Here is a 21,693-nt window from a genome sequence, read left to right on the forward strand (position 1 = left end):
CAACCACTGCGCCACCAGGGAAGCCCCATAATAATGTTTTTAAATCCATAAAAACATAGAATTGCAAAGGGAGTTAATTATATTGAACCAGAGTTATCTAAATATTTAAAAATTAGTTTGTGATAACAGTAATATATTGCTTTTTGTTAATGTATGAAACAAAAGATCTAGAGTGCAACTAATAACTACTATAATTGTCAAGTACTCGTAAGTGCAAATAATATTTCAAAATATCTGCAACAACTGGAATATGACATGAAAATATCTGTGATTCTATAATGAAAAGATACTATTAATGCACAATTACCGCTATTATTAATGTAGCTTGTTTTCTACATTTTCTACATTTAATAAATGAAAGTAATGTTAAATTTCAAATACAGGATAGTAAAATAAATGTAATTTTCCCCCATAGAATTAATGGACTCCTTGTTTAAAATCTCTGTCCTAGAGTCTCTGGAGAACCTTAAGATAACCTTGAAAAAGCCAAAGAAAAGCAGACTGTATTTTTTTTTTTTTTTTTTTTTTTTTTTTTTTTTTTTTTTTTTTTTTTTGCGGTAGGCGGGCCTCTCACCGTTGTGGCCTCTCCCCCTGCGGAGCACAGGCTCCGGAGCACAGGCTCAGTGGCCATGGCTCACGGGCCCAGCCGCTCCGCGGCATGCGGGATCCTCCCAGACCGGGGCACGAACCCGTGTCCCCTGCATCGGCAGGCGGACTCTCAACCACTGCGCCACCAGGGAAGCCCAGACTGTATTAACTGAGTGGTATTATTCTCCTGAAGTTAATGTCCTCTATAGAAGGCAGTGATTTGACTTCTCAAGTACTACATCTCAAAGGTTTGCATTTTTGAGCCAGGGCCATATAAATCACAGAGTCCTTTCAATTTCCAGAGTTAATAGGAGGAAAATTGTTTTGTTTGTTCATTTTTTTGTTTTGTTTTGTTTTGTTTTTTACCTCTGTTGCTTCTGGAGTATCATATGCTTTAAAACCTCCAGAGGAAGCTACAACTTGACTTGGGACTCCTTGCAACAATCTCAGACTTCCTGGAATCAAAACTTGAGAATTCAAAATCTTTTAATTTTTATAGGTCAGAGGGAATTGTAGTGTCTGACATGAACATCACAAACACAAAAAATGTAAGACTAGTACATTCATCCTAAAACAATTAGCTGGATCAACAGGAGGAACAAAAGGAAAGGCATATATATAGACCTTAAAGCTATTCCATCTCATGATACCTGTCAACTTATTAAAAATGATTTGGGATGAGGATAAGGGAGAATTGTAAAATATTTCTGTTTGTATAATTTTACTCATATCTGATTAACAACTAAGCCTCAAAAACATGCATACATTTCAACAGATTTTATTTGAATGTTGGGTTTTTTTCTATAAAATTATCAAAGATCACACAATTTCAAACAAATAGTCTTTTCAGTTTCATACAAATGTCCACATAAACTAATACATAATCTTCACAACCATGCTTTTGTCGACTGAAGAAAAACACACTACCTAAAAACTGGGTGTTAAGTTTTATTTGGGGAACTTACTGAGGACTGCACCCTGGAAGACAGCCTCCCAGATACCTCTGAGGAACTGCTCCAAAAAGGTAAGGGAGGAGTCAGGATATTTAGGAATCTTTGCTAAAAAAAAACATGTAGTTGAACATCAAAAGATAACTGCTAACCACACACACAAAAAAAGACATTTCAAGTTAATGATTTTAGTGTTTTACTATGTATAGGAAGATGCAAGAGTCTGGGCTCATTGAAGTTATTCCTTAGATATGCACTGTAACTATCTAGGTCCTGTTTCCAGAGCACAGAATGTTTCCTGTTTTTCTCCATCTGAAATTCCTCTCAGGGTGTAACTTCAGGGTGCCACAGTGGCTGATGGCTTGATGAAGAGCAACATTTGTTATCTACTGGAATGGAAGGCAACATTCTCTTTCTAAACCTTTGGAGTAGGAATCACTAATCCTAAATTACAGATGAAGGCACCGAAATTCAAAAATTTGGTTGTCTTGAGTAAAGTTATTGAATCTAACTCTGACCATCTTTCCTTGACACTGCTAGGGCCTGGCCATCTGAAAAATCTCTATTCAAAAAACTTACTTCCCTTTCTTGAATTATGTGAGTTGAATTTTATTTTGGAAATTGCTACATAAAATTAAAATAACAATGTTAAATGACCATTACAACAGCAACAACAAAAACTTCATTGCACAGAGTGGTCACATAAGATAAACAGTGAAACCAAAATGCATATACAGATAGAGTGGCTCAGAGTCCTTGTTCTTAGCTACTATTGTGAAATCCTTCCTTTGCTTTGTCCTTGCTCTCTTAGGGGTCCAATGCCCTTCTCAACATTCTTCTATTCTCCAGGCCATTACCATTAATCAATACAAAGTTCTCCTTCATCTCAGACCATAAATCGCCAGGCTATCCTAGTGTTGCTAGGTAATGGCTCTGATGAGCTACTTCACACCAAGGTGTGAATGAATAATGATGGTTCTATAAGTTTTTCACTTGGGAGTCTGTTTGCATTTTAAGAAGGGCCACAAACATTTCTTCAGTGAAGTGTGAAATATGGAGATGTCTGAGACTATTTTCAGGCAGATGAAAGGAGAAGTAATATTTGGTCAGGAAGGCTTTAAGCACCTCGCAAACTACCTGGTTTGCAAAAACTGGAAGAAACAGAGGGAACTGGAATATGGAAGCTAGCAAGAGAAAGGGGGGAAAAAGCCACTTCTTTTGCTTTTTGACAGGTGTTGGTGAGTCTACTTGTCCCCACAAAGGGAACTCCTAGTTACCATTTACCCCAGAATACATTGCTGCATCTGCTCAGATGCTCCTCTAGGGCAGATATTCATCCTATTTTCAGATCATTAACACACCAGAGCAAGGTTCCTACATCCATGACTCAGCTACCTCTGTTTCAGGCTTCTAGAAATTTTCTTTTTCTTTTCTTCCTTTTTTTTTTTTGATGTTTGGGAGTTTGGTGATGAGGGTTTTTCCCCCACTTTACTGACATATAATATTGTGTAAGTTTAAGGTATAAATGTTGATTTGATTCATTTATTTATTGCAACATGTAGATTCATTCCCTAATGGGATGATTCATCTCCTTCTGTAAAGGTTCTTTACTTTAACTGAAATTAAAAAAAAAAAAAAGCTTAGAAAAGATTTTTATTCCTTCAAAGTACTCCACCTTAACAAGTTTGGAGGTTGCAAGTATAGAGAAAGTTTCCATTGTCTCATACATACCCTAGCTTTCTCCCTAGAAGCTTTTACAACGAGACCCTGTGATGCAAAATTAAACACTATTTTTTTTTTTTTTTTTTTTTTTTTTTTTTTTGCGGTACGCGGGCCTCCCACTGCCGCGGCCTCTCCCGCTGCGGAGCACAGGCTCCGGACGCGCAGGCCCAGCGGCCACGGCCCACGGGCCCAGCCGCTCCGCGGCATGCGGTACCCTCCCAGACCGGGGCACGAACCCGCGCCCCCCGCATCGGCAGGCGGACTCTCAACCACTGAGCCACCAGGGAAGCCCCAAAATTAAACACTATTGATAGACTCATTGCATGTATGGACAATGGAATAAAACCCTTTCTTAATACTCACTGTTGAAGTTGTTTGATATTTGGTATCATTATGAGAGGAACTCCTCTCAGTGGGTTTCTGAACTGGGAACTATATACAAGAAACAAGCAGAAGGATGGTGGAAATGCCTTGTTTGTTAATAGCTGAATAAACACTCTTCACCTTTGCTGAAGAGTTCTCTGGCTAAAGATGCCTTGGGATATGCAGTCCAGGCTTAAGATCTGAGTGAGGCTTTATGCATCCTCCATATTGATTGTAAGACTCTAAGTTCTATCAGAGGTAATGCTTGTCTAACTTCCTAACCCAGCTGCAGACAGGCAAGAGCAAACCTACCCAAGCCAGGTCCAAAGAGAAAGGCTCTGCTCTGGACTGAAAAAACAAAACAACAAAAGAATGTGAACTTGAATAGGTTCAGTATAGCATCCACTATTAACTGTTGGTCATTCAAATTCTCAGACACTTTAATAAGATTAGTAACACTTCCTCCCTTGGGTAGAAGCTAAGAAGGGGTCGTGAGATGAGGGTTCAAAAACATATTTCTTAAAAAAGTCAAATGAAAGCACACACCATTATATTTTAAATTAATATGAAATGCATTTACAAATTTGGGGATGCCCCTCCCCTTGTAGAAAAGGGAGGAAAGCATAGTAAAGTTAAATACAAAATCTTTTCTATTAGCTTAATGGATTTATAGGCGTCTCTAATATTTATTTTTCCTCTTTCTTTCACCTAATGTCTCATGGCCTTTTTTCTGTTAAATGAATTACTATATTTATTTTACAAAGGGACTCTGTGAAATCTAACAATGCACTGTTTAGTACATTGACTGTGGTTAAGACAGTTAAATTCCTTGTCCACCAATTATAAGCCACACGACTCTGGGTGAGTAGTTTATCTGTCCCTTTTTCTGTGCGTCATGCAGTTAAGTAATAGGTGATATATACTGAGGATTAAATAACATATGATAAAGAAGTTTAGTACAGACTGCATGCTAGACAATTAATTGTAGCTCTTATTAACACTACTTGAAAACTACTTCAAGAGGCGTGTGGGTGCCATGTGTTCTTACTTGTATTATCGGTCGGCAGAGGTGAGTTTAGAAGAGGCAAAACAATTTGAAAGTTACGCATAAGAAATTTTAATTCCTTTAAAGCCACTCACATTTGTCTTTTGGAATATGCTGATGCAATGTTCTGAAATCCTTGTTGGTTATGGCAGAGCATAGTGGCATAAGGTCTGGAGCCACAAAGCTTGGATTTAAACCCAACGCTAGAATTTATACTTTATGTGAATTTGTGCAAGATACATAATCTCGGCTTCTCACATGCCTCATCTGTAATATATAAACAGTAATATTATCCACCCTATAGAGTTGTTGTGAGGATTAAATGTTATACATTTATCTACTTAGAAAAGTGTTAAGGACATAGTAAACTACTCTGTTAGATACAATTCTTTTCACATTTATTTCCCTTTGTAATAATACTTAATGAGTATAATACACAAGATTTTATTTTTATTATTAGTTAATTCAGTTTTTAAATTGATCTATGTTGTCCCATATATACCACATTAAAAGCTATTATTATTTTCTCAGGCATTTCTGATCAGTGATGCAATACAATACTCTTCATTAAGACCCAGGTTGGATCAGGGCATCTTTGATTTTTAACTGATGGAATTTATGGGTGGACTAGCTAGCCCAAAGATTAGAGATGCACATTCACATAAGGGCAAGCTGCTATCATCACGCCTGTAAAGTAATGATACATGTGTTATATATAGGTTTTAATTCATCTTATTATTTGATTATGTCTACCTCCACACACGCTTCTGATGTCCTGATGCATCCTCTTAAAATCGGACTGAAAACCAAGTGCATCACCTGAAATTCACACAAACTACACTGGTGTGAAGGAGAGCAACATATGAACAAGGAAAGATCAAAATTCTGAAACCCTGTCAGTCCAGCAGCATGTTTAGCACCTTCTGCGAAGACTCTCAGAAGAAATCCTCATCTCTGCTAGCTCCCCTGAGATTAGAGCTCCCTCTTGCATCTGCAGGTATTAATACCTATTTATAACTTCCTTAAGCCTTCGAAAAATTACATTTCCCTACCTGCTTTTAGTTTGTCCAATTCAATCCCACCTACTTTCAGCTGGAAATCCTGGTCCTCTGAATCTCTCTGAAATTCCTTCTAAAGGAGATGAACATAATACCACTCTATCTCTCTGGCATTTTTTTCCATTCATTGATCCAAGGTTACCCCGTTTGCTTAAATCACACACCCTTGATTCTTAAAGGAGCTAGGTACTTAGTCACTTAGAATCCAAGTAAACAATAGAAAAAATTTCTTATAGGCTTTTTCAAAGACTCTCTTTCTGAGAGAGACTAGGAAGTTTTGGAATAGAATGGGGATTGTGAACAGCTCCCATAAAAATCAGAGTTAATTTTCTGCCCATTGCCCATTCACTGCTTTATCGTTTGTTTCAGCGCGTGTAGCGGAGTTCGCTCACTGCATGCCACGACTGCCTCTGACTGCATAAAACATGATGCTCTACCTCAAACAATGCTGGAATACATTACATAAATTTCCCTTTGATATCCAGCATGTTTTCTTCTCTAACAGGATCTGAGCAGAATCACAGCTCCTTTCCCCCAGTGTTCCCATTGTGCTTCATAACTCTCTTCTGTGAATCCAATAACCATTTCCAAGCCGTTAGAAGGGATGCATTTCGGTGAAGGGTGGAAGCAGCTCAGTAGCGCAGAGCCAGATGATCTAGCAGGTAGTTACACGATAGCACCAGAGCACACAGTCCAAAGAATCAACCTTTAGTAGTCAGAATTCTTACAGGAATGGAACATTCAGGTCATAATGCAGAGGGAATCTCCAAACCTGTCTTATTTCAAACCCGATTGTAAACTTTCCTGAATTTTTGGAATTCCCTCCTGTGGAAGATACTGTTTACCTCACACCTATTCTCAAGCCTCATGCCAACTTCCAGCCTCTAACAAAGGCAAATAGTCTTCTCCAGCCTCCTCTGCAATCAAAGGTGGTCATGTGTACAGTTAAGGCCAAAGAGATGTAAGTTAACATCTGTTATTAGGGTTCCTTAGAAAGCTTTTACTGTCCTGACAAAAAGAAAAGGAATAGCTAGAAAGGCACCATCCTTTACCAATCAAATGTCTCCTTGATACCTGGAGCTATAATGCCTGCCCATCAGTGACCATGAGGGAAAGAACAAGATATTGTTGAGATACTGAATCACTGTCAACAACTGCCTATTCCAGCTATCTGGTTAAAGGGCAATGTATCAATAAAAAGTGTAACTGGAGCCAAGGTGTATCATTTGATTTGTTTTATTAATTGCAATAAAAAGTCTATCTGTTAAACTTCCATGACTTCTTAAGTAGAACTAACTTGAAAATATCTTGCTCAATATCTAAAGACTTTCAGGCTTTTGAAATTATTCTAAATACCACGGCTTTATACAGGGTCTGGAAAGTCTCAACAAATCCTAAGACCCAGTTTCCTAGAAAGGCATGTAGTAGAAGTAGTATCAGACCAGTTTCTGCTCTCTTCACTCTCACTGTCATTTTAGAAAAGCCAATTCAGGGACTGGGCTCTCAGCTCTGGAAAGTTAAGTTTGGTGTTGGGTTACATTATGCTCTAGTCCTGAGATTCTACAATTCCATCTCAGGACCTAGAGTGTACTACAGGTTTATAATTACGGCATGTTCTCCATGTCAAGGTGGCACATGCATCAGCATACAGGAAATGTGGAAATTCGTGTTCCTGTGTCCTTCATGCCAATCACTCATGGCATTCAGTTTTCTGAATCTCATTTTCTCAGGAGCATGAGATCATGAGTAAATCAGAGACCATTCTGGTGGCTCTTAGACTAAATTCAGTCTGCAATTGTGTGTTTTTGTTTTGCTTTTTGCCTGCAGAGGTTTTTCATTTCATTTGTTCTTTAAGGTTTTTTTTAATATGAGGGATTAGTCCTATGATATCCATATTTCTGGATTCTTTTGAAAATTCAGTCTATTTGGCAATACTGGGCCCACATTCTTCCATGAAAACAATCATCTAGAGTAGAGAAACTGCTGCCCCATCAAGAACAAAGCCCACATCCTTCACTCACAATACTGCCTACTAGACCCACTTCACTCACTTAATGTTATATACCCAGTGAACCATACTTATTTGAATTTTTAAGCTTTGGAATAGAAAATGGCTAAAATTCCTTACTAAATCTAAAACCGTCTCTAAATACACCCATGGTGTAAACTGAATAAACGGTTAGAGGATTTGATTCATAGGCTGACGATGATGTCTTAAGCCCCTCCCAGCTCTAATATTCTAACATTCTGTGACAAGCTAAGATGTTCCTGAGACTTTGATGTATTACTTGATGTATCACTGGGCCAGCCAGCCTTGAGCTGGTCTTAGAAGTCACTAAAGGGAGCAACACTTCACTTGTCACCAATGATCAGGGATGAAAACACTGATAGGTTAAAATCAGGGGTTGCAGGTATACCCTTCCCTGCAGTTTTAAATAAACGCAATCAGTCTACCCAGGGCTAAGCAACTCTTTTTTTTTTTTTTTTCGTTCTGTGGGTTGTCTTTTTATTTTCTTTTTTTTTTTGCTTTATAACAAATTTAATCAATTATACATATACATATGTTCCCATATCCTCTCCCTTTTGCGTCTCCCTCCCACCCTCCCTATCCGACCCTTCCAGGCGGTCACAAAGCACCGAGCTGATCTCCCTGTGCTATGCGGCTGCTTCCCACTAGCTATCTACCTTACGTTTGGTAGTGTATATATGTCCATGCCTCTCTTTCGCTTTCTCACAGCTTACCCTTCCCCCTCCCCATATCCTCAAGTCCATTCTCTAGTAGGTCTGTGTCTTTATTCCTGTCTTACCCCTATGTTCTTCATGACATTTTTTTTTCTTAAATTCCATATATATGTCTCAGCATACAGTATTTGTCTTTCTCTTTCTGACTTACTTCACTCTGTATGACAGGCTCTAGGTCCATCCACCTCATTACAAATAGCTCAATTTCGTTTCTTTTTATGGCTGAGTAATATTCCATTGTATATATGTGCCACATCTTCTTTACCCATTCATCCGATGATGGACACTTAGGTTGTTTCCATCTCCGGGCTATTGTAAATAGGGCTGCTATGAACATTTTGGTACATGTCTCTTTTTGAATTATGGTTTTCTCAGGGTATATGCCCAGTAGTGGGACTGCTGGGTCATATGGTAGTTCTATTTGTAGTTTTTAAGGAACCTCCATACTGTTCTCCATAGTGGCTGTACCAATTCACATTCCCACCAGCAGTGCAAGACGGTTCCCTTTTCTCCACACCCTCTCCAGCATTTATTGTTTCTAGATTTTTTGATGATGGCCATTCTGGCTGGTGTGAGATGATATCTCATTGTAGTTTTGATTTGCATTTCTCTAATGAGTAAAGATGTTGAGCATCCTTTCATGTGTTTATTGGCAGTCTGTATATCTTCTGTGGAGAAATGTCTATTTAGGTCTTCTGCCCATTTTGGGATTGGGCTGTTTGTTTTTTTGTTATTGAGCTGCATGAGCTGCTTATAAATTTTGGAGATTAATCCTTTGTCAGTTGCTTCATTTACAAATATTTTCTCCCATTCTGAGGGTTGTCTTTTGGTCTTGTTTATGGTTTCCTTTGCTGTGCAAAAGCTTTGAAGTTTCATTAGGTCCCATGTGTTTATTTTTGTCTTTATTTCCATTTCTCTAGGAGGTGGGTCCAAAAGGATCTTGCTGTGATTTATGTCATAGAGTGTTCTGCCTATGTTTTCCTCTAAGAGTTTGATAGTGTCTGGCCTTACATTTAGGTCTTTAATCCATTTTGAGCTTATTTTTGTGTATGGTGTTAGGGAGTGATCTAATCTCATACTTTTACATGTCCCTATCCAGTTTTCCCAGCACCACTTATTGAAGAGACTGTCCTTTCTCCACTGTACATTCCTGCCTCCTTTATCAAAGATAAGGTGACCATATGTGTGTGGGTTTATCTCTGGGCTTTCTATCCTGTTCCATTGATCTATATTTCTGTTTTTGTGCCAGTACCAAACTGTCTTGATTACTGTAGCTTTGTAGTATAGTCTGAAGTCAGGGAGCCTGATTCCTCCAGCTCCACTTTTCATTCTTAAGATTGCTTTGGCTATTCGGGGTCTTTTGTGTTTCCATACAAATTGTGAAATTTTTTGTTCTAGTTCTGTGAAAAATGCCAGTGGTAGTTTGATAGGGATTGCATTGAATCTGTAGATTGCTTTGGGTAGTAGAGTCATTTTCACAATGTTGATTCTTCCAATCCAAGAACATGGTACATCTCTCCATCTATTTGTATCATCTTTAATTTCTTTCATCAGTGTCTTATAATTTTCTACATACAGGTCTTTTGTCTCCTTAGGTAGGTTTATTCCTAGATATTTTATTCTTTTTGTTGCAATGGTAAATGGGAGTGTTTCCTTGATTTCACTTTCAGATTTTTCATCATTAGTATATAGGAATGCCAGAGATTTCTGTGCATTAATTTTGTATCCTGCTACTTTACCAAATTCATTGATTAGCTCTAGTAGTTTTCTGGTAGCATCTTTAGGGTTCTCTATGTATAGTATCATGTCATCTGCAAACAGTGACAGCTTTACTTCTTCTTTTCCGATTTGGATTCCTTTTATTTCCTTTTCTTCTCTGACTGCTGTGGCTAAAACCTCCAAAACTATGTTGAATAAGAGTGGTGAGAGTGGGCAACCTTGTCTTGTTCCTGATCTTAGTGGAAATGGTTTCAGTTTTTCACCATTGAGGACGATGCTGGCTGTGGGTTTGTCATATATGGCCTTTATTATGTTGAGAAAAGTTCCCTCTATGCCTACTTTCTGCAGGGTTTTTATCATAAATGGGTGTTGAATTTTGTCGAAAGCTTTCTCTGCATCTATTGAGATGATCATATGGTTTTTCTCCTTCAATTTGTTAATATGGTGTATCACGTTGATTGATTTGCGTATATTGAAGAATCCTTGCATTCCTGGAATAAACCCCACTTGATCAAGGTGTATGATCCTTTTAATGTGCTGTTGGATTCTGTTTGCTAGTATTTTGTTGAGGATTTTTGCATCTATGTTCATCAGTGATATTGGCCTGTAGTTTTCTTTCTTTGTGACATCCTTGTCTGGTTTTGGTATCAAGGTGATGGTGGCCTCGTAGAATGAGTTTGGGAGTGTTCCTCCCTCTGCTATATTTTGGAAGAGTTTGAGAAGGATAGGTGTTAGCTCTTCTCTAAATGCTTGATAGAATTCGCCTGTGAAGCCATCTGGTCCTGGGCTTTTGTTTGTTGGAAGATTTTTTATCACAGTTTCAATTTCAGTGCTTGTGATTGGTCTGTTCATATTTTCTACTTCTTCCTGATTCAGTCTTGGCAGGCTGTGCATTTCTAAGAATTTGTCCATTTCTTCCAGGTTGTCCATTTTCTTGGCATAGAGTTGCTTGTAGTAATCTCTCATGATCTTTTGTATTTCTGCAGTGTCAGTTGTTACTTCTCCTTTTTCATTTCTAATTCTATTGATTTGAGTCTTCTCCCTTTTTTTCTTGATGAGTCTGGCTAATGGTTTATCAATTTTGTTTATCTTCTCAAAGAACCAGCTTTTACTTTTATTGATCTTTGCTATTGTTTCCTTCATTTCTTTTTCATTTATTTCTGATCTGATTTTTATGATTTCTTTTCTTCTGCTAACTTTGGGATGTTTTTGTTCTTCTTTCTCTAATTGCTTTAGGTGCAAGGTTAGGTTGTTTATTCGAGATGTTTCCTGTTTCTTAAGGTGGGATTGTATTGCTATAAACTTCCCTCTTAGAACTGCTTTTGCTGCATCCCATAGGTTTTGGGTCGTCGTGTCTCCATTGTCATTTGTTTCTAGGTATTTTTTAATTTCCTCTTTGATTTCTTCAGTGATCACTTCGTTATTAAGTAGTGTATTGTTTAGCCTCCATGTGTTTGTATTTTTTTTTTTTTTTTGCGGTACGCGGGCCTCTCACTGTTGTGGCCTCTCCCCCTGCGGAGCACAGTCTCCGGACGCACAGGCTCAGCGGCCATGGCTCACGGGCCCAGCCGCTCCTCGGCATGTGGGATCATCCCAGACCGGGGCACGAACCCATGTCCCCTGCATCGGCAGGCGGACTCCCAACCACTGCGCCACCAGGGAAGCCCCATGTGTTTGTATTTTTTACAGCTCTTTTCCTGTAATTGATATCTAGTCTCATAGCGTTGTGGTCGGAAAAGATACTTGATACAATTTCAATTTTCTTAAATTTACCAAGGCTTGATTTGTGACCCAAGATATGATCTATCCTGGAGACTGTTTCATGAGCACTTGAGAAAAATGTGTATTCTGTTGTTTTTGGATGGAATGTCCTATAAATATCAATTAAGTCCATCTTGTTTAATGTATCATTTAAAGCTTGTGTTTCCTTATTTATTTTCATTTTGGATGATCTGTCCATTGGTGAAAGTGGGGTGTTAAAGTCCCCTACTATGATTGTGTTACTGTCGATTTCTCCTTTTATGGCTGTTAGTATTTGCCTTATGTATTGAGGTGCTCCTATGTTTGGTGCATAAATATTTACAATTGTTATATCTTCTTCTTGGATCGATCCCTTGATCATTATGTAGTGTCCTTCTTTGTCTCTTCTAGTAGTCTTTATTTTAAAGTCTATTTTGTCTGATATGAGAATTGCTACTCCAGCTTTCTTTTGGTTTCCATTTGCATGGAATATCTTTTTCTATCCCCTTACTTTCCGTCTGTATGTGTCTCTAGGTCTGAAGTGGGTCTCCTGTAGACAACATATATATGGGTCTTGTTTTTGTATCCATTCAGCCAATCTGTGTCTTTTGGTGGGAGCATTTAGTCCATTTACATTTAAGGTAATTATCGATATGTATGTTCCTATTCCCATTTTCTTAATTGTTTTGGGTTCGTTATTGTAGGTCTTTTCCTTCTGTTGTCTTTCTTGCCTAGAGAAGTTCCTTTAGCATTTGTTGTAAAGCTGGTTTGGTGGTGCTGAACTCTCTCAGCTTTTGCTTGTCTGTAAACGTTTTAATTTCTCCATCAAATCTGAATGAGATCCTTGCTGGGTAGAGTAATCTTGGTTGCAGGTTTTTCTCCTTCATCACTTTAATTATGTCCTGCCACTCCCTTCTGGCTTGTAGAGTTTCTGCTGAGAGATCAGCTGTTAACCTGATGGGGATTCCCTTGTGTGTTATTTGTTGTTTTTCCCTTGCTGCTTTTAATATGATTTCTTTGTGTTTAATTTTTGACAGTTTGATTAATATGTGTCTTGGCATATTTCTCCTTGGATTTATTCTGTATGGGACTCTCTGTGCCTCCTGGACTTGATTAACTATTTCCTTTCCCATATTAGGGAAGTTTTCAACTATAATCTCTTCAAATATTTTCTCAGTCCCTTTCTTTTTCTCTTCTTCGTCTGGAACCCCTATAATTCGAATGTTGGTGCGTTTAATGTTGTCCCAGAGGTCTCTGAGACTGTCCTCTGTTCTTATCATTCTTTTTTATTTTGCTCTGCAGCAGTTATTTCCACTATTTTATCTTCCAACTCACTTATCCGTTCTTCTGCCTCAGTTATTCTGCTATTGATCCCATCTAGAGTATTTTTTATTTCATTTATTGTGTTTTTCATCGATGCTTGATTCATCTTTAGTTCTTCTAGGTCCTTGTTAACTGTTTCTTGCATTTTGTCTATTCTATTTCCGAGATTTTGGATCTTGGAAATAGAATCTTGGATCATCTTTACCATCATTATTCTGAATTCTTTTTCAGGTAGCCTGCCTATTACCTCTTCATTTGTTAGGTCTGGTGGGTTTTTATCTTGCTCCTTCTCCTGCTGTGTGTTTTTCTGTCTTCTCATTTTGCTTATGTTACTGTGTTTGGGGTCTCCTTTTTGCAGGCTGCAGGTTCGTAGTTCCCGTTGTTTTTGGTGTCTGTCCCCAGTGGCTAAGTTTGGTTTAGTGGGTTGTGTAGGCTTCCTGGTGGAGGGGACTAGTGCCTGTGTTCTGGTGGATGAGGCTGGATCTTGTCTTTCTGGTGGGCAGGTCCACGTCTGGTGGTGTGTTTTGGGGTGTCTGCGGACTTTTTATGATTTTAGGCCACCTCTCTGCTAATGGGTGGCGTTGTGTTCCTGTCTTGCTAGTTGTTTGGCATAGGGTGTCCAGCACTGTAGCTTGCTGGTCGTTGAGTGAAGCTGGGTGCTGGTGTTGAGGTGGAGATCTCTGGAAGATTTTCGCCGTTTGATATTATGTGGAGCTGGGAGGTCTCTTGTGGACCAGTGTCCTGAGGTTGGCTCTCCCACCTCAGAGGCACAGCACTGACTCCTGGCTCCTCAATTTGGGATGATTTGTTGTCTATTCATGTATTCCACAGATGCAGGGTACATCAAGTTGATTATGGAGCTTTAATCCGCTGCTTCTGAGGCTGCTGGGAGAGGTTTCCCTTTCTCTTCTTTGTTCTCACAGCTCCTGGGTCTCAGCTTTGGATTTGGCCCCGCCTCTGCGTGTAGGTCGCCGGAGGGCGTCTGTTCTTCGCTCAGACAGGACAGGGTTATAGGAGCAGCCTCTTCGGGGACTCTGGCTCACTCAGGCCGGGCGGGAGGGAGGGGCACGGAGTGCGGGGCGAGCCTGCAGCGGCAGAAGCCGGTGTGACGTTGCACCAGCCCGAGGCGCGCCGTGCGTTCTCCCAGGTAAGCCGCCCCTGGATCCCGGGACCCCGGCAGTGGCGGGCTGCACAGGCTCCTGGAAGGGCGGTGTGGACAGTGACCTGCGCTCGCACACAGGCTTCTTGGCGGCGGCGGCAGCAGCCCCAGTGTCCCACGCCCGTCACTGGGCTCCACGCTTTCAGCCGCGACACGCGCCCGTCTGTGGAGCCCCTTTAAGCAGCACTCTTAATCCCCTCTCCTCGCGCACCAGGAAACCAAGAGGGAAGAAAAAGTCTCTTGCCTCTTCGGCAGCTCCAGAGTTTTCCCGGACTCCCTCCCGGCTAGCTGTGGCACATCAGCCCCCTTCAGGCTGAGTTCTCGCCGCCAGCCCCAGTCCTCTCCCTGCGCTCTGACCGAAGCCCGAGCCTCAGCTTCCAGCGCCGCCCGCCCCAGCGGGCGAGCAGACAAGCCTCTCGGGCTGGTGAGTGCCGTTCGGCACCGATCCTCTGTGCGGGAATCTCTCCGCTTTGCCCTACCCAGGTATGTTTGGAGTTTCTTGCCTTTTGGGAGGTCTGGGGTCTGCTGCCAGCGTTCAGTAGGTGTTCTGTAGGAGTTGTTCCACGTGTAGCTGTATTTCTGGTGTATCCGTGGGGAGGAAGGTGATCTCCGCGTCTTACTCTTCCGCCATCTTACCCGGAAGTTGCAACTGTTTCTTAAGGCATGTTTGTAAATGTGTTTATAAAGCAAGAACCTCAAATCCATCAGGCCTCAAAGAGCTAATCAATATATTCCAATCTGATCTCAGAGAAGTTTTGCCGCTAAGAAGTTTAATTTATTTCAACTCATGGCCATGAAAAAATGAGCAGTCATGGCATTTTGACAGAATAGAAAAAGTGGACGATGTTGTATTCAGCAACGGTTCCATTTTAATTTTCCATTATATCTGAACAAATCACCCCACTGAATGGAATGGCCATGAAAACTCATCAGGCATGGGGCTAGTCTATGGGCCAAGGTACCAGGAGTATATACATGGCAGCTACAAGAGGCATTGTTACTCACAGACCATGCTTCCTGTTAAAACATTTCTGGAGAGGGAACAGGAAGCCTGGAAAAGAGTTTTGGTATATACTCTACTAGACAAATGTCCTTTTAACAGCATTGGTATCTAGATATAATCACTTCCCATAGCTAGGGTGTTTGCCCCTGAAAAATAAATTCCCGATGTCTGTAAGGAATGGATATTAGGTACCATTTCTCTTTTAGAGTTTGGCACAGTAATGACATAAACAAATCCCAGGAGAGTATTTCTTATTTTTATGCACCCGAAATAGAATCCAGGTCTATCTTATATCGAAAGACAGCATAGCTTTCCAGCTGGCCCCAAGGGAAATACGCAGAGTTGCAGAAATGGAAATGTGTTATCCTGGGAACCATGCTATATTACAGGCTGCATCAGTGGCATATGTTTGCATAAGTGACACATCAGTCCCCACTTTTCTTATGCAGAGTCAATAAGCAACAGTTTCCATTGTCTTTAAAATACAGAGATAAGGTCTGGAAGACAAAGATAAGGTAAGGTGAGAGACTGAAGAACTCTTATGCGAAGGAGGACTTGTTTCAGAAAATTTATCCAGAAAAGAAAAAATGTTAGAGAAGAACTCCAGAAAGCATAATAGTACTTCAGCATCTAGAAAGACAGATCTCATTCCCTGCAGGTACAAAGATGAATTTACAGGGGAGAAGGGGTGAGATGTCCTGATTCCCTCTTGGGCCCCAATAAGACAACTTTTGCATCAGAGAAAAGCCCTGGGGTGTGAGGTCCAACTGGAAATTGAAACCAGGACCAAGAAAAGCAGTCAGAGTCCTTTTGAGGTCTCCCTGGATTCAGAGTTATGAGGATATAGGAAGACTTCCTAGGGATTTCAAAAGCAATGAAACATGAAGAAGGAACACTAGACTTGAAACAATAAAATAGTAGTTCTAGCCACTACTTTGCCACTAATTTCCAATGTGACTTAACTTCTTTGAAATTGTGCTTCCTCATCTCCTAAACAAAGTCCTTGCATTAATGGTTTTCAATGATCTTATATAACTCGGAAATGTCAAGATCCTCATCTGTGATCTCCCGTATAACTCCACATCTCTATTTTCTATTACAGTACTAGCTTGTTGGGTATATAAATTAATTTTTAGGATGACAGCTGCATGGGTTAACTCCAGTTCTATAAATTTAAACCTCTACAATGTTCTTTCACAAGTAGGAGACATCTATTTTCAAGGTCATAATGTAGAATTGCTATAGAGTTGATTTACGGCATTTATATTCTCCAAAAGTATCCAACCTCACTCATAAGTTTCCAAAGGTTAGAGCAGCATGACCAGAAAAGATCTCCTGAAGAGTGAACTGTTTTAAAACACCCTTTGTCGAAAGGGAGAATTTATCTTTGGCACTACATATGGGTTCTTGAATTTCTTGAATAAGAATCTATTGACAACATCTATAAAAGTAGGCTCAGTTGACTACATATTCAGAGAGGACTGTATTGACTAGAAGCCTCTAATCATTTTCTGGAGAGTTAAGTTACAGTAGAACTTATATACAGTGTAATGTTCTTTTGATTAAAAAAAAAAGTTTAAATGATACTAAAATACATACCAAAAAATATGGCATTCAAGCATAAGGAAAGGACCTTTGTGACCTGTTTGAAGTCTGTGAGATTGAGATTATTATTAAATAATTATATGTAGTTTTTATCACTGTATTCTTAGAAGGATGGGGACTAACCAGAGAAGGTCAGGAGAATTATGTGGGTAACCTGAAGGACAAGAACAAAGTCATTAAAAAAAAAAAGCTAAAGAAATTTTAGATGTCTACCTGTAAGAGACACTTAAGAGTTATTTGTCTCTCACTTTCATGCATAAGAAAATACATAAAAGGAGAATAAATATACATATAAAAGGCATGGGAGTAAACTTTAGCTCTTTTGGGAATAAACCAGAGGACCACAGCTAACTTATAAAACATATACTTAGCAAGACATTAAGTTTGGTGCTATGTTTCACAGAGAATTGAAGGAAAAAAAACAAAGAGAGAGAAGATATTAGCTAGATCTTTAAGGTCCAAGATAGGGGGTGGGCCTAAAGCACCTTTGTTTGTGACTTTATGGAGTTTTATTGTGAAGATACAAACAAAAAATATGATATACCCTGGATAGATCTCCTGGCATTATACTGTATTCATCCTGGGTCCAAGTCTAATTGTAATAAATTTTTTTTTTTTTTTTTTTTTTTTTTTTTTTTTTTTTTTTTTTTGTATTACGTGGGCTTCTCACTGCTGTGGCCTCTCCCGTTGCGGAGCACAGGCTCTGGACGCGCAGGCCCAGTAGCCATGGCTCACGGGCCTAGCCGCTCCGCGGCATGTGGGATCCTCCCAGACCGGGGCACGAACCCGCGTCCCCTGCATCGGCAGGCGGACTCTCAACCACTGCGCCACCAGGGAAGCCCTAATTGTAATAAATTTTATGGGAAGCAGAAGAATAACTTATTGTTTGGGCATGGAGTCTGAGCTTAAGGGACTCCTTATTTTCCTATATACTTATTATCTATGCCACCTGCAGAGAGGAGCAAATTAGATCAGTTTGCCACATCTAACTGGGAGGGCCACCATTGGGGACAGTTTCATAATGAGTCACACCAGATGAATTTGTCTTCTTTTATATACAGCCTATATTTCATTGGTGTATTGATCCCTTGGACAATTAAGTTGTGAGCAGGACAACAGCACTGACTTCATCCAACACAAACTGCACAGGCCTCTTCAATATAATTCAAAGAATCACCTGGTTCCATTGTCTAAGCTTGGGTATTTCATCTCCTCTTCCTATTCCAGACTTTGTTCCTCCTACCCACTTAGCTTTCTCCTAAGGGGACAGGTGCTGCTTTTTCCTCTTGCTATGAACCCAGAATATACATTGGACTATGCTTTATTTTTAGGCAGCCCTATTCTTCTTTAAAGAAAGAATCCCAGTTTCCTTTTACTGCATTTCTCTTTCGCCTTTGGTATAGTCAGGCCCCAGGGCAGATTGCTTATCTTATATCTTTATCTTTCAGGGCAAGGAGCTGGTTGAATAAATGGATTAAGAGGTTTTCTCTTCCCACAGGCATGAATGAGCATGGTATTCCCAAGACTAAGGTCCTTATTTGATTTGGTGATTACTAGATTTACTAGTAATCTAGACACCTGTAAAGCTATTAATATTGTAAATTTTGATTTACTTTTGTATTATCTCTTCTGTTAAACTATCTTCCAAAACCCTTTGGGAAGTGTTGTTTAACAGAGTATGACTTGGTATTTCTGAATCTCTGATCATAATATCACCATTACAGAAACTTACCCATGTATTTTTTCCTCAGAGATCAAAGTTAGCACAACAGAATACAAAGAACATTATGCAGGAAAATCATGGTGCTACATTAATTCAAATTGGAAGCATCTGCAATGAGATAGTTTTAGGCATGTCAGATTGTGTTTGTTGATTACCAAGGCCTTCTTACCTCATGGGGTAACCCCTGTGTGGTGGTTAGTTTTATATGTCAACTTGACTGGCCACAAAATGCGCAAATTAAACCTTATGTTTTAGTGTATCTGTGAAGGTGTTTCCAGATGAGATTACATTTGAATATGTGGATTTAGTAGTTTGCCCTCCCCAGTGTAGGTGGGCATCAGTACAATCCATTGAGAACCTGAATAGAAGGAAAGGTGGAGGAAGGAGGAATTTGTTCTTTTTTTCCTCCCTCACTAGTGAGCTGGAATATCTCATCTCATCTTCTCCTGCCCTCACAATGGAATTCACTTCCCTGGTTCCCAGTCCTTTGGACTCAAACTGAGTTACACCACCTGCTTTCCTGGGTTTCCAGCTTACAGACAGCAGATTGTGGAACTTCTCATCCTCCATAATTGTCTGAGCCAATTCTTCTTAATAAATCTCTTAGTCTCCCGCCTCCAGCCCAACCCCTCTCTCATCTTCTGGTTCTGTTTCTCTGGAGAACCCTAATATATCCTGGGAGGGTTTTCTAAGTCCCTCAGTATGACTTTTACTACTATATATACTGCTGCCTTTACTTTAATACCACCTTTAATAATATGATCAGTACTAATATTTTTGTGAGCTATGAATGTTCAGAACAGTTAAGAAGTCACTATGGATTTCTGAGAGATAGCAGTGAGCAGCAGCTGGAAGCAAGATAGGGATTGAACCCTGGCTGTGGCGGTGAGAGCACCAAATCCTAACCACTAGACCACGAGGGCCAGGGGCTGCCTTGAAAAAGAAATTTGCCAAGGAGACAGAAGGTAGAGAGGAAAGTAAGACGTTTATTAGAAAAGCAGAGTACATGCCAACAGAGGCATGGATGAGCTCAGAGAAAGTTTGCCTTTGGGAAGTTTAAATCATGTATAAGGGGGCAGTCTTCCTGGTCTCTGTTTTTCTCTGGCCAATTGTCTTGCTTTGTTATTTGACTCAGGGCCCTCCATTCTGTGCGCACACATCCTTTAGCCAAGATGGATGTCAGTGCAAGGGCCTTTGGGAAGTTAGCAAAACTTATTATGGTCTGGCATCCCCTCCCTTTTTGACGACCCCCCCCACCCCCTGCCTTGCCTAGGAGCCTTTCTGCGCATGTGCAGCTGAGGTCTCCTTGACCCCAAGGATGAGAAATATGTGACCTCTTGATCTTTTACCCAAGCAGTGCTTAGCCTCTCTTTGCCTCTGCCATTACTGTTACCTTAAAGCATCCACAGGAGACAAAATCCAGCTATTTACCCTGTTCCTGTTGTTATTTCTACCTTGAAATATCAACAGGAGGCTGGTTGTAAACGTCTGGCCTGGAGCCCATCTATCTCCTGCCTCACTATTACAAGATTATCTGAATTAACACTTTAAACAATTCATGGGGTACGTATTATCATAACAAACATTTGAAGCTTATGACAACTGTCCTCAGTCACACAGACTCAGTTATCTATTGCTCCATTAGCTAATCATTCCAAATTCAGTGGCATATAACCAGAACATTTATTATTATCTCTACTAATGTTGCTGGTTGCCTGGGCTCAGCTAGATGGTTTTCACCCTGGGTTTTGGATGCAAATTCAGACATTGGTTATACCTGTAACTATCTCTAAGGCTCCTTTATTCACATGTCAGGCTTCAGGGTTGGGGAAGACACAACAAGCTAAGGACTGGAACAGATGGGACTCCTAGAGCATCTTCATCTATTTTTGTGTGATATCTCCATGTGGTCTCTCCAGCTTCAGGGTAGCCACACATCCTAAATGGGGGTTACCACACCAGAGGTGCATTTCCTGACAGAGCTGAGTGGAAGATTTATCCCATTCTATGACCTAGGCTCAGAAGTTAATGCCACTTCCATCATATTCGATTTGTTCGAAGCAAGTCATTAAGGGCAGCCCATATTGAAAGGGAAGTGAATTAGTCTCAACCTCTTAATGACAGAAGAGTTAAAGAAGTGCTAAAACCTTTATTTGAATTCAGGTTTTCCTGACTCAACATCTGTTCCTAGACCCACTGGCTATACTTTTACAAGATACTCTTGAAGATTGACCAAAGAACACCTGTCCACTTAATCCATGTTATCATACACTCAACAGAAATTAGAGATCTAGTCATAATGATCTCCTAAGGTAACTGTCTATCTGACATGAATGCTCAATGTGTGTTTTTAAATCCTAGAATCTTCAGAAACTGCATTTTTGATGAAAGATAAAAAGATAAAAAGACCAGGATACACTGCCTTTGTCTGAAGAACCCCCTCCTTCCTAATACATTTCTGAGTTTCTCTCTCTTTCTGTTTTTGTCTCTCTCTCTCTGTGCCCCTTCCCTCATTATCTTCCTTTATCGCCCTCTTTTTTCTTCTGCTTTTTTATCATGTATAATTTATGACCCATCGGTGTGGTTTTTGCCTACTTAGCATTTCAATCCAAATGAAATTAATTTTTTTAATGTAGAATTCCCCAATGGACATGGTTCCTTAAAAATCAAAATATATTGCAGCAACACCATTCCTTCTGACAACGAATCTTCAATTTCTATCAAAAAAGTGATTTTCCTTGAATGATTTATTCTCTATAGAGCCAGGCTGCTTATGGCTTATGGCTCATGGCTCTGTGATCACTGAGGTACTAGAAGATTTCCTGATTCTTTATATTTGTTATGGTACTTTGCTGAACCATGAATTTCTATGAAAGGTTGAGAAGACGGTGATTGGATTTCTTTCCTATTTGGAACTTCTAACTCCCTTAGTGTCTGGCTTTGCATACATCTT

The sequence above is a fragment of the Hyperoodon ampullatus genome (genome assembly GCF_949752795.1).
Source record: "Hyperoodon ampullatus genome assembly, chromosome: 6".
Lineage (NCBI taxonomy): Eukaryota > Metazoa > Chordata > Mammalia > Artiodactyla > Ziphiidae > Hyperoodon > Hyperoodon ampullatus.